The 14,750-nt window shown below is 40.8% G+C and overlaps 1 long non-coding RNA gene across 1 annotated transcript in view; it reads left to right on the forward strand.

The window, feature by feature from the left end:
* Window positions 1-12,479: 12,479 nt before the first annotated feature.
* The window catches only part of LOC101904350 (uncharacterized), a 41,607-nt gene continuing 39,336 nt past the window's right edge, over window positions 12,480-14,750 (forward strand). The window contains exon 1 of the long non-coding RNA XR_235376.5: window positions 12,480-12,608. This is a non-coding gene — a long non-coding RNA (uncharacterized lncRNA). The remainder of the gene's footprint in view (window positions 12,609-14,750) is intronic.

A 14,750-nucleotide genomic window follows, 5' to 3' on the forward strand; every position in this document is an offset into this window, starting at 1 on the left:
TTTCTACTTTACCTACCTCTCCATCCCTCTTCAGGCTCATTTCCAGAAACATCTAGCACTGCCACATTTTTTGCTGTAAAGTTGAGTCCACGGTTTCCTCTTTGCTGGCTCAGGATCTGTATTCTCAGGGCCATTGAGTTCTCTCTACCACTCATTCACTTGCTTTCCAGCCTCTAGGTTGCTTGTTTGCTTGTTTATTTGTTCTGCTCTTCCATTATCTCTGTCCCTGCTGCTTTGTGCTTCCTAAAAATATCTCTTTTGCCATTTCTAGGCTTTGGGAAAAAAGTAAAAGTAGATTTCTTTATTCATTTTGCCATATTTACCATTAAGTTTGTTTTCATTTTGCTGGAAAAATTTTATGGTTTTGTGGGGAAAAGATTCTAGACAATTACTCTACTGGAAAATAAACACACCAAAGATCCACCTGCCTTATCTTTTCTGAGATATATCTGAGAAAGTACCTTTGTTCTTTTTTCCCCTCAAAGCCTTGACTCGTGTCATTAAATTGATTAAACAGTTTTAGAGAAGAGTTCTTGCTTCTGGAGAGATAAAGAACATTTATTTGTCAATAAATATATGGACTCTGAAAGAAGTAAATGCCTTTTCATTGATAATTAATTTTTCATGCTCACATAAAACCAGCATCTTCCACCTGCAGACAGATTATTTGGAACACTATTACTTGAAGCTGAGGTTTCTTTCTGTTCGTGTTGCCTTTATTCCATTGTTGACAGCCTAGTCCATCAAACCAGAAGAGCTGCTGACCAAATGATTAAGAACCAACACTGCCTTTGTCTTTTGTGTTTGGGTCTTAGTACTTGTTCACATAGCAGCTATCCAAAACAAAAGTTAAGCCAAACTGTAGTTGGAGAAAAATGTTCATCATGTAAGGAATTTTCTCCCTAAAAATGTGGTCCTATGTATTTGGCAAGTTTTAAGAACATCAGCAAAGAAATGAAATCAACTGGCATTTAAGAACATCTCTCCGGGCAGCATCTGTTTGATTCTCCCAACATCTCTAACATTGGCAGAGACAGTCCTGCAATATCTGTTTGTATTTTGAGGACCCTTATGAAATTCACTTCTCTAAGCAGTGTCTCGATAGTGTATTCAAGGGATTTTTCTCTAAGTTATAAATCGCCTATATCTGTGAGTAATGTCACCTCTTCAGAGAAGTCTTTCCTGCTCCCCCATCCAAAATTGTCCTCTGCCTGCAGCCTGCAACTCTCTTTTTCATTTTATTTATAACCTCACTACCTGAAATTATGTTACTCATTATTTGCCTACTTTTGCTGTCTAAATACTCCCACCAGAGGTAAATTCCACCAAAGCAGGGGCCTTGTTTGCCTTGTTCTCCAAGGACCCTGGCTCCTCACAGTGGCCTTTGCACTTCCTTCTTCAGCTCCAGTTTTTCCCCAACTGTTCATATTACTTGCTCCCTCACATCCTTCCCCAATTCCAATATCACCTTTGCAGAGAGGCTTCCCTGACCCTATGTCTCATGTTGGTCTCTTCTAATTACTCTCTTTTTCCATCAGGGCCTACAGTCGCAAGCAATCAATAGTGACTCTGATTGGTTAAGCAGAAAAGGAGTTTAATAAAAGGATATTTTGTGGCTTACTGAATTGCTGAAAGGGCTGGAGAGCTAAGCTTAAGTTTCCAAACTACTGAAGAGGATTAGAACAAACCTCACCCAAATGGCCCACTTTGGAATATGGATTTGAGTTCAGACGATGCAGGAAGAATTTTTTTTTACCTCCCTGATAACTGCCTGAAAGAATTCAGACAGAGGGCCTGGTCCAGGAAGAGAACTATCTCCAGAGCTAACTACAAAAACTTACGAGCAAGGATTGGTAACCTGGGGAAACCCACAGAGCTTATTTGTTCGAAGTCCTCTCTGAGTCCCATTGTCTCTGCATGGCGTGGCAAACATTTATGTACCAAACACTTGCTCTTGCATCTTCCTGTGAACTGTCTTCCTTTCCTTTGAAGCCCTAGATCTCCTTCTTGACTCAGAATGGCATATAAGTCTCAATTGCCTGACTGTCAGGGAGCATCTCATTGTCTTTGCAGGGTTCCCATACATATGTAATTAAATCTGTTTTTCTCCTGTCAATCTTATGTTGATTTAATTAATAGACCAGCCAAAAGAATCTAGAAAGGTAAAGGAAAAATTCTTCTTCCCCTATACTAACATCCAAAACTCTGTTGTCAAACAGATTTGATAAAGTTGTGCCAGGTATTACCTTGTCCCCTCAGCTGCTATTATAGGAAGGCAGGGAAGTGGGGAGGGAAAGATGGAGAGGTGAGATGAGAAGTCTCCCAGTCCTTTTTTGCCTCACGGCACCCGATTCACATTACAGCATTATTGTTGTTGTGCAGTCACTAAGTCACGTCTGACTCTTTGTGACCCCATGGGCTGCAGTGCGCCAGGCTTCCTTGTCCTTCACTATCTCCTGGAGTTTGCGCAAATTCATGTCCATTGAGTCAGTGATGCTACCTAAGCATCTCATCCTCTGTTGCCTCCTTCTCCTCCTGCCCTCAATCTTTCCCAGCATCAGGGTAGTTTTCAATCCATCACAGGTGTATCTAATTAGCAGAACCTAAGTGATATGCCTGTGCTCCAAGTTACATGCAAGGAGACATTAAAAAAAAAACTCCTGTGTGGGGAGTTACTCTTTCCCTAACACCAAAATGTACACAGAGGCACACTCTCAAAGCACTGAATGAAGCACTGAAAAATTTTCAGTCGTGACCATTACCGTCTCTATCATATTACTTTATTTCCATCACAGCATTATTAGAACATTTAAATGACCTGTTTGGAGAAGGCAATGGCAACCCTCTCCAGTGTTCTTGCCTGGAGAATCCCATGGACAGAGGAGCCTCGTGGGCTACAGTCCATGGGGTCACAAAGAGTTGGACATGACTGAGTTACTAGGCAAAACGATCTGTTGCGTGCATATTTTTATTGTATTATATTGTATTTATTTTGTTGTATTACTAGAATACAAGCACAAAAAAGATAGGGGTTATATTTGTTTCTTATTGCTGCTGTGACAAATTGCCATAGACTTACTGGCTTAAAACAAAGCTAAATGTGTTATCTTACCATTCTGGAGATCAGAAATCTGACAGGTTTCATTGGGTTAATATCAAGGTGTCAGCAGAGCTATAGTCCTTTCTGGAGGCTCTGGGGCATTTTCTTGCCTTTTCCAGCTTTTAGAAACCATCTGTATTCTCTGACTCATGGCCTCTTCCTTCATCTTTAGAGCCAGCAATAGCAGCTGAGTCCTTCATACATTTTGAACCAGTCTTTCTTCCTCTGTCTCATCTGACTCACAGCCTGAAAGGTTCTCAGGTTTTTTAAGGACTTGTGATTAGATTAGGCCCACCTGGATAATCTGAGTCTCCCATCTGTAGGTCCCTAATTTTAATCAACCTGCAAAATCCCTTTTGCCAGGTCAGGTAACCTAGTCACAGGTTCTGGGAAAGTAGGGCATGAATATCTTTGGGGGCCAGTATTCAGCCTAACACCACAAGCTTGTCTTCTGTCTTCATTCTTATATCCCCTGACTCTCAAACCATGTCTGCCACCTACTCAATAAATATCGAGGGGATGAGGAACCTAGATAATGGCAGAGTTGGATCAAATTCTCTGTGCTCACTACTGTCTCACACCCAGCCTGCTATGTCTGGTAGAAGAGGAAGAAGTTTTGGATGGCAAAACTCTATCAACAGCTCAAAAGGGAACTGGCTGGCAAGGCTGCTTCACTCAGATTCCTTTCCACACCTGCCAGGTGTCCCATGCTGAGTTTTTTGACCCAGAAGGCTGGTGGAAAATATGGGGCCCAGAACCACAAACTCTCTACCATGGAATCACATTTTGGTATACCCTCCCAAATTTCTCGGCGGTTTAAAACTGTCTCCCACTTTTCATCATTCCCCCTCTGTTCACTGCCCTGAATCCTTTCCATAAACAATAAAACTGACACAGTGTTAATTAACATCCTCCTAGAACCCAGAATCAAGAAAACTAACTCTTCATCTGAAGTAATTCATACTGAAATAGGAATGGCTGATAAGTCGATTGCTTATATTTTGAAAGTAGAACAATTATCCAAATTAGCTTATTCATTAGGGTGGGGGTTACGTCTGTTTTGTTCCCTCACGGGACTCTACCACAGTGCCTAACAGGAAATGAGCACTCAGCATTTGTGACTGGGAAAATATTAGGAGACAGCGGCTTTGAATAAGGAAACCATTTTAGTGCCCATGTTTTTCTTCGACTGTCTCTGTCTTCACTTATTTTGACAGGCAGAAAAATAAGGCCAATGTTTTCCAGTTTTGTCTTTTCTTTATTACTTATAAAGATTGCTTGAGCCTAACAAACAGATGGTTTGGGACTTGGGGGTTTTTGACTTAGAATTTCTCTCCCCTCAAAAGATGTTTTAAAATTTTTTTTTCTGGAATTGTTCATTGTTGTTGTTTCATCGCTCAATTATGTCTGACTCTTCTGTGACCCCATGGACTGTAGCCCGCCAGGCTCCTCTGTCCCTAGGATTTCCTACGAAAGAAAAGTGGAATGGGTTGCCATTCCCTTCTTGAGGGGATCTTCCTGACCTAGGGATAAAACCTGTGGCTCCTGCGTTGGCAGGTGAATTCTTTAGCACTGAGCCCAGAACTGTTTGGAACATGCCCTACTAAAAGAATAAGCCCATGAGGAGGGAATTCCAATGCAATCCTCTGTGGCACTTAGCACTGGCTCAACCGAATCTGGGAAGGAATGTGTACAATGCAGAGCCTAGAGTAAAAGTCCAGGTTTCTAATTTAGACTCAGACAGTTGTATGATCCCTTGCAAGTCATTTAATTGCTTTGATGATTTATTTTCTCCCACTATTTCCTCATCTTACTCTAAGACTGCTAATCTGTGAGGTTTAAGATCTTCAGTGAACGTTGTACTGAACTGTTTTCAAACAAAATCAAAATGTCAACAATGATACAAATTATACAGGTTATAACTGTGTTGCATTTGCAGAAGGAGATGTAAGGTGCAATATATAAAATATGAGCTACGTGGTTGCAATGAACAATGCTAGAGTATAATCCTGTTTTACTTTTAAGTGAGTTCATCCATGTTCCAGGTAAAAGCTAAACACAGAAAATAGCATGGGCTCATGCTTAAGGGGAAATGCATAATCATGCCCACTGGGGAAATGGAACAATCGAGATGTAGCTGTAACAGCTATCCTGCTTACCAGGCCTCTCTTGCCCACCTTCTCCTTCCTTTTGTCATTCTCTTCTTCTGGGGGTACACCTTCACTGGCAAGGAGTATAAAAAGCTATTACAAAAAGAAACTGGTAAAGTGATAAAGTATTGACCCAGTGGGCAAGGAAATGAATTATATAACTATAGAATGCTGTGTGGGAAAATATGTACAGACAGGAGATGCATAAAAAGAGTCACTGTGCATGTTATTAGCTTGGACAGGAGTTAAAGAAAAAAAAAATCACCTCACTTTTTCTCCGCCTTATTTTTCTGGGTACATTTGCCAGCTCTGACTTGCTCCGTGATGCTCTCGTCTTTATTTCACATCTTTTTGGTTCATCTTTCTTCCATTCCTTCCACAGCTTTTAAGCCCTCAACTCAAACTAAAAAAAAAAAGGAGGAGGAGGAAGAAGAATCACAGGATCGGGCTGGGGCTTGCTCATAACTCAGCATGACTCAGAGGAGTCTGTTGCTGGCACTTAGGTTTCTACCCCTGGAAAGTGGGTAGAATAACACTTGTCCCAGCCACAAAACAGGAACCTGTGACCACCAAGCAGGAGGACATGTGCCAAAGTAACCTCTTCAGTGTCATCATCACTTTCTCCTCGCCAATCTCTCTTTAACTTGCTGGAAGCCTTGGTTGTGTGCTTCCTGCCCTGCCTTTTGATCCACAGCCACAACCCTTACTCGCCCACCCCTGTAAAATGATTTTTTTTTTTTTTGCCTATGGCATCAACTGGTTTTAGTCTTTCTTCTTCTTTCATATTTTCAGTTCAAGTGAACTAATAATTCATCAATATCCATAATCTATTTATCTACAACTTTTTAAGAAGCCACATAAAATCTCATTCCCATGTGAGCTTAAAATGCCAATTCTAATTGGAACCATGTGACATTTTCTTTAAGATCTATTAATCATACTTACAAATAAGAAAACTTAATTTTAAATTTCTTTTATATTCACTACAGTTTTTTTTTCTGTCTCTAACTTCTTGTGAAACTTTCCTTTAAAAACTCCTTTAGCATTTTGTAAGAATACAGTAAGTAGGACAAACCCCCCAAACTCCTAATAATTTCTGTGGGAAACAAATTTTCTTAACACTGTACCAATTCAGTACCAGGAAAAACTTTGTTTTCTTTCATATCTACACCCTGACCAAAAAGTAAATAAAAAGTTCGATTTCCATATAACTTCAAGAATATACATTTTTCCTGTGGGACATGGAATTATATAACAACTCCTACAACATAGTCCTTGTTTAATTCTTTTAATACTTTTCCTTGTTTAATTCTTCACAATTATTGCTTTAAAGAATGCAAAGTAAACTAAGCGAAGGGTGACATTGGGCTGGAGTCCTCTGATGTAAAATCTTAGAGCTTTTAGGTATGCCTTACTTAAGTAAGATATAAGTCTTTTAAGTATGCCTTACCTAGTTGCCGGAGAAGGCAATGGCACCCCACTCCAGGACTCTTGCCTGGAAAATCCCATGGACAGAGGAGCCTGGTGGGCTGTAGTCCATGGGGTCGCTAAGAGTCGGACACGACTGAGCGACTTCACTTTGACCTTTCACTTTCATGCATTGGAGAAGGAAATGGCAACCCACTCCGGTGTTCTTGCCTGGAGAATCCCAGGGACGGGCGAGCCTGGTGGGCTGCCGTCTATGGGGTCGCACAGAGTCAGACACGACTGAAGTGACTTACCTTACCTTACCTAGTTGCTGTTTATCTTCAAACATACCTAAATGTCCATTGTTTAGTCGCAAAGTTGTCTCTGACTCTTTGCGACCCCATGGACTGCAGCACACCAGACTTCCCTATCCTTCACTATCTCCCAGAGTTTGCTCAAATTCATGTCCCCTGAGTCAGTGATGCCATTCAACCATCTCATCCTCAGTTGCACCCTTCTCCTCCTGCCCTCAGTCTTTCCCAGCATCTGTAGTGTGTGACTATTTTAAAACAAACCTATCATAGTGTCTGAATATAGAGTTCAGTCAATAGTTTGCAAACATCTCTTTGCTTCTTTTTATGCATTTAGCTACTGATATATCTTTTTCAATGGATGAAATAGACCTGAGCACATACAATAATAGAAAGCAAAAATTACCAGGTTTGGACTTCACTTCACAGCCAGAAAGATTCTGTTGAGTCTGCCAGCAGGGGATCTTGCGTATTAATACCCTACCTGGGAGAGCTGACATGTTGAAAATGAGATTAACACCTTCCTGCTTTACATTAACTAAGGCTAAAGTGTCATTTGCCTTATCAGGAGAAAAAAATTCAATACTAAAATGATAGGGTTGCCAACAAGGTTTGGTTTTAAGAAAATGTTAAAATTTTAAGTAGGATTTGTGTGTGTGTGTGTGTGTGTGTGTGTGTGTGTGTGTGTGTGTGTGTGGTGGTGGTGAGTCTTTGAAGATAAATATGTTGTGCAAATAAAAGCCAAAATAATCAGGATGGCTTGAAAGCTAAATACAAACACATGTAGCACAGCAACTCCTTTTCAGGCCAATGCTAATTGACATTTGGCTTACAGTAAACAACTTGTCAGAGCACTAAAAAAATAATAAATTAATGAATCCACCATGTCAAAGAGTACTGATGCCCTGGTATTTGTTGCCAACACCCGACCAGCCTAGAAACAGAAGAGCTAATATAAATGATTTATTCGTTCAGATATAAGATAGCACTTTTTAATTCTCTCACTTCACAATCCATCTAGTTATATATTTACTAAAGATGAGCATTTAGATGAAAAAATATTAAAAATTCTAATGTAGAAAAGCCTCAAGATCACTGTCGAGTGTAGTGGAAATGGGGCGGGAGAAGTGGGCCAGGAGTGGTCCAATGAACCCCCGCTCCAGACGGACCACAAATGGTGGGTTTTTCCCAGGCTCCAAAGTCAGGCAGTCACCCACACTTCAGCCCCAGGTGATAGAGCCCCTCTGCTGTGCCAGCTACCCTCCTAGGAGTGGCAGAGGGTCCGGAAAGGAGGACATGAGTTCTTTGTCTTCCGCCTCATAATCCAGTTTTGTAGACATATATCAACAATAGCTGAATTTCAAAGCAGACTCCAGTCCGAGCAGAGGCATCAATACTCCCAATGGGAGTCACAAGGGAGGGAGAAGAATTCTCCTGGGAGGATCTGGGACACCTGCCCAGAGGAGACTTCACTGTGAGCTGGATCCTACTGGATGGGTAGGATTTTAACAGGCGGGAAGGGAAGATGGTGGAGAGGGCTTTCTAGGTAGAGTGGACCCATTCATTATATTTTGACACCATGATCACATAGAGCATGATCGTTAAATAGACACCTAAAATACATCAATGGAAAACATGTTATTACAGAAAATACTGTCAGAAATCCACTTAAAAATAAACTACACATGTACACTGAATATACAAATGGTAAAAAAAAAAAAACAAAAAACGGGAGGGGATGAGATTTTACTCCTCTTGCTAAATGTCTACTATTCAGATCTCAAGAATAAAACATACCAGTAGCTGTTGTTTCTGTTCATCTCAGTGCTTCTAATTGCTGCTATCTTATGGGGTCTCAATGAGAAGGAAGGAGGAGGGGGGAATGAAGATACAAGAGAGTCTCAGGAATGCGAACAACGTGAAGCTGGAACCCCACTCTAAGTACATTCATTCATTGTTCCAAAGGTGACCCTGGTCCGCATGTTCAAAGGGAGCTGGAGGAGGACCAGCAGTTTTAAGGTAGCCCAAAGGAAGGCAACCTAATGCCTCCCTAAGGAGAAGCCGCAGAGGGCCGTGCTGGTGGAGGGAAGGATAATAGCAATAATAACAATAAAAGAAGAAAGAGTGGGGGTGGGGTGAGGTGGGCAGGAGTCCTGATAACTTGGGATGAGGAGGGAGGAAGGGGTGGAGGCAACCTCTGCAGTTGCTGGAGGAGGATGTGTAAGTGATGCAAACAAGGGAAGCTGTGAGGCAGGATGCAGGAACACACTCAGGGAGCTCCCAGGAATAATGGAGAGCACACGTTACATCATCAGGATCACTGAGACCCGAATCCTCTGGGAAGTCATGTCTTTTTTTTTTTTCCCTGATACAACGTGTTTTGAAGCTGAGCTTAGGGGTGGAGTGAAAGAGGAGGGGAAAATCACTGGGAAAAATTAAGCAGTCTGAAAGGAGTGTAAGATTATGAAGATAAATGTTTACCTCTCCCCGGCATCGTATCTCTTGAAATGAAACTGTTTCTGAATAGTGCTGCATGCCTACTGCAAGAATGTGGGCATTGTGAACAAATTGACTGTCTCAGATGATTTGACACATTTTGATTTCTGCTTAGGAAAATATCTGTTAATCCTATTAGAAAGAGAAGGAGAGGGTCCTGAGCAGGGAATGTAAGAGATCAAATCACTTCACCATCTTGATCATGCTGTCCCCAGGCCAAGGTCTTCAAGTCACAGCCATTGCCACAAGACCCGGAGCCTCATCCCTGCCCTGCTTGGCATCACTTCAAAATCCCTTCTTCCGCAGCCTCCCCCATCCTCACCAAGGCAGTGGCTGAAATCAAGACAACACTGGACAGCTGCCCTCTCCCTGGCAAACGAAAGCAGGAAAGAGACCTTATTTTATGCTTTCACTTCGTGTCGTTTTCCTTCTTTCCTTCCTATTCTCTTTTTCTCTCTCGTCCCTCCCCCTGTCCCTCTCTTCTTTTATTTGGTTTGCTGTTTGCTAATACCCAACTCCAGACCATTCTTTGTGTTTGGCAAAGGAAGCGGTTTTATTGTGTAGTAACTCCAGGGGGTATATGGTGTCTATGATGTTGTCTAGGCTGAGCCTCCCCCAGGAAGGTTAACTACCTCTGGCCTACTCTCCTAGTGGGAAGGATGGTGAGGCACACTTCCACACCGTTTCCTTTAGCAAGCAACCGGATTGGTCCCGGCCCCGAGGTCCCCACGCTTCTCACAACGGTGCATCTCAGTGTCACCATGCCACTGATGGGGACCAGTTATCTGAGATCCAAATCTGTCAACTGCCGATGAAGAGTTAGGGACAACAGAAGACATTTTTCCCCCAAGTACTTTCTGAAAAAGGTGCTTCTTGGAGTAACACCCAAGTCTGATCAAAGGGTCTGTTCATCTGTCTCAAGAGCCAGTGCTGGAGCCCAGCGTGTCGCTAAAAATATGCACTCACAGTCCTAGAAAATTGTATTCATTAAACTCTACCTACAGGTCCTCACCCAGAATCTGCTCTATGCCAAAGCAGCATGTTGCTGTTAATCCTCCTTTATAGATTAGGCAGTAAAATAAAGAGGGTGGGGCTGAAATGCAGGGGAAGTCTGCACACGTGTTTGGAGAAGAAGAAAAGGCACCGCACAGGGATTTCTTGTTCTCTCCTTCATGTTCCCAGTGGCCAGGGCTGTCCAGACACCACTGAGAGGTGCAGGGCTCTTTCGCATTCACAGTATTTTCACTTCCACAGGGTAAGTGCTACATGTAAAATGGGAATTTAGAACCAGATCAAATAAATGCCTTCAAACTGTGGCACATTGCTATTTCTGGATTCCCTCCTCCCGCCTTCTTTGTAGGTTAAGGGAGAAATAGTAATAATCACAGCTGACATTAGTGAACACTTACTACGTGCCAAGCGCTGTGGCAAACATGCTTAGATGCGTCCCCTCAGTTCCTCCCTCTAGGATCCCGACGCGGTGCATGTGTCACCGGAATTTTGCAGAGGATGCCATGAAGGTGGTAGAAGGGTGAGCATGTAAGTGACAAAGCTGGGATCTGAACCCTCAGCTTCCAACATCTTGCTCTTCACATCTATGCCATAGTGCCACCTCTAAGTAATTCCTGGAAAAATCCGTTCTGTGGTCCTTTCATCAAAGAGTTTGGTGACTGCACCTTAATAATAATTGCTATTGTCTTAATTTTTTTTTCAATTTTCTGCCATCAAATGGTAGGGTTCCACAAAGGCAGGGCAGGGCCTGTGTCTCCCTCAACTTTGCACCCCCTGCAGTCCTTAAAACAAAGTATCTTGCCCAGAATAGGAGTTAAAGAATTATTTGTTGCAATACCCTTTACATTATCTCTGTACCTAAATAAAGCCCATCTAAACAAGTCCATTTCCCAAACACTGGGGTTTGCCTCTTCTTTGTAGCCGTCCTCTTCTTCCTGTTTTGTTTTCCAAAGGTTGATTTTGAACTAGAGGGACACTGCGGTTGTCTTGTCACTTAGAGTGATTTGAAAGTGAGAGTCTGTGTAGTGCTTTAGCCTGCCCTCAGCAATCAGGCCTCACACTCGCGCGGCTCTGATTGTAGGAGTTGCCTTATTTGCATTGATGAGGATGAGCCAGCTGCTAGAGCATACAGAACGGCACCTGACACAATCACCGAGCTCAGGATTAGCGCAGGGAATCAGGAATCCACTGTGCTGCGTGGCAATCTCAGCCCTACATTAGAGTCACTCATGCAAAATGACCCAAATTTGCAATGAGCACAATTAGCAATCCAAAGATGCATGTTAATTGGGGGGCTGGAGATTTTCCTACATTTCCCTAAATTAAAAATAATAAACACACTCTTTCCTAGAGGAGTCTGGGCATGAAAATAATGCAGGGGATTCTGAGTTTGTAAAAAAAGGGTAAACCCCTGAAAATGTGGATTCCTTAGCACCCCCCACCCCCACCCCCACATACACACACCCGAGGTATTAAGTTTGGCATCAAATATGGTAAGGGCTTTGTGGTGTCATGATCCTTTTTGAATCAGTAGAAAACAGCTACTTATAAGGCTAAAAATAATAAAAACAGCAATAACTCTAATACGTAGAAAAGGGAAATTTAAGCTTTAAAGGGGTATTTACTATTTTATATTCTGTATTAATATTTGAGACTGTCTTTGGGTCACACAACACCACAGATACACCCAGTGATTTCAGGATTTCCTAAAAGTGCAAGAGATTATGTTGAATTTTTATGAAACAGAGTTTATAAGTCAAACAGAACCTTCTCAAGCCCTGGGCTGTGTTTCCATGTGTCTGCAGTCTATAGGTATTGAAATGCTCACCTATACTTTAGAAAAAAAAAAACACACAACATTTTGCAAAAATTGAATAAATGATCATTCAAAGCAAAAGCATGCAGTTCAAAAGCTAAACCTCCCATTGGAGAACAGAAAATTTAATGAGCTTTTAATGGAATGCAATGCTCAGAGTAGTAAATTATTTGTTAGTTGACGATGCAATCAGCATGCTGATTAAGGTTGCTTGGTTTTTTACTAAACATTAACTGAATGAAAACGGGTAGTCCTTGTTCTGCTTGGGGGGCTTTAAGGAAGCAAATGGACTTTCAGAACAGAGATTGTCAATAAAGGTGAGTGCACTCCAGGTGTCATTTGAATATGATGATAAAATACTTCTGATAAATATTTAAAAGCATTTTAAATCCACAATGTTCGCCTAGTGTATTGTGGACTCTGTTTAAAGAAACAGTGGGCCTTAGCAGGGCCTAACAACAATCCCTCTATTTCTCTCTAGAAAGAAATACCTAGATCTGCTTTCTTTTATTGCAAAAGAGAAAAAAAGGGGGGTGGTATGCTTTGAAAATAGAAGCCAGCCTGGACTCTGGGACCAGGAACTGTTTGGGAGTTTGGAATATAAACCTAAGAAAAGGCAAAAAAGGACAAAAACCAAAACAAAGGAAAATATTCTGACCGCAAATAAAGAAGAGACATCTGTTTCTCTGGGTAGATTAAGATAAAATTTTAGGTAGTTTTGATATTTTGATGCTTTAAAATGATTGCTATTAGAATATATATATATTTTTTTCAATTTATAAATGTTGGCATTCTGAGAGCAAGAAGGACTGTGGTATCAGAGTTATATTCTGTCTAATTTAGGAGCTCTGCGAGGGGAGTAAAAGAAAAAGATCAAAAATTGGAAATAAATTATGTAATGCTTATTTTTGTTGTTGGATGGTTAATACAGAATTTATAAGTTATATTATTCACCATATATTAATCAATATGTACATTAGCTATAAATTATTGTTTCTGAGAGAGATTTTGTTACCAAATCTATTTAAATTGCTAGATTTATTTTCCCCTCAAAAAGAAGGATTTTTTTTTTGTTTGTTTGTTTTTCTCCCTACCAATTGAAGAATTATGGGTTTCTAGGTTAATTTTCTTTGAACAGCTACAAAGTTCTTTTTCTATAAATCCTAATTAGTTTCATCATCGGTGATTCTCTGGCAATGGTCAGGTACCCTTAAAATCCGATAAATAACTACCTCTCACTTTTAACTATTCCTGTTTATGACCCAAGAGGTTAAAAGCCTTTGACTGGCATTTGACTTCTGACCTCATATAAATGTTATCTTATCAGTTCCTGCTTGTTAACTTGTATTGAGTGCTTGTCCCTGATGGCTTTTAGATAAAGGGTTGTGGGTTTTTTTCTTTTTAATATATTTCCTATAGGAACTAAACCATTTGCTTTGTTCTCTGCTTAGTGCACTCCAGTCTACACAGAAAACCTGCTATAAATCTGTTATAAAGCTCCAAATATACTTTTATTTATTCCCGACATTATTTTAGTTTAGCTTTACGGGTGGGATTTGATGATTGGGAATATGTATTTATTATAATTAATAGCAGTAATTACTAGTGCTCTTAAGCCTTTAACATGTTAGTCAGAAAGCTGGTTAGCATGGTACACTTTTTTTTTTAATGTAAAAAAATTAAAAGAAAAACAATTTTAGCTTTGCATTTTGCACCAGCATGAGATGAGTTAGAGAGATAATTTATGGAAATCTTGTCTCCACAGACTTCAGAAGTCCGCCTAATGAGAGAGTCATCACTAAGATATATCTTTTTTAAAAAATCAAATCCAGACCATGAACAGTGCATTTTTGATCCTTTGGGGAGGAGGGTGGTGGCCTGGCGCCCTCCTTTGCCCTTCTGTCCTAAGAATTAAGAAGGATTTCGGCCTTTTATTCCTTTTGCAGCTGTGTGTGTTGTTCACACGTTCAAGTGTGTATGTGTGTGAGTCCTGTCTCTATATACAAATCTAAATACATTTGAATGTTTGCATTTTAAGCTCTCTCCATACCTTGATGGCATCATGAGAGTATTCTAGGCAGATGTTGGTGCTTCAGAGACTGCCTCATTTACAAGTGACCCACAGTGTGATTTCTAAACAAAATATTATATTAATTTCTGTGTGGAAAACAGGCAGAGAGGAGGGAAAGAAGGAAGAGGCAGCCATCTTGGAGTCCTTTTGCCTTTTAGCCTCCTTCTTCCTCTTCCCAAAGCTCGATAGTTAGAATATTATCTTCATTTTTAATTGGCCTTCAACATAATGCAGGAGGCATGTATAAGAGACCTTTGTATCCGTGTTTGGAGTAGAAAAAAGTTGTAACCTCTTTGGACTTTAAATAATAACTGCGACTATAGACAAACTACACCTATTATTCTCTATCCTTCTAAATAAATATACATATAAATGAAGCATATGCCAC

This window comes from Bos taurus, chromosome 7 (genome assembly GCF_002263795.3).
Source record: "Bos taurus isolate L1 Dominette 01449 registration number 42190680 breed Hereford chromosome 7, ARS-UCD2.0, whole genome shotgun sequence".
Taxonomy (NCBI): domain Eukaryota; kingdom Metazoa; phylum Chordata; class Mammalia; order Artiodactyla; family Bovidae; genus Bos; species Bos taurus.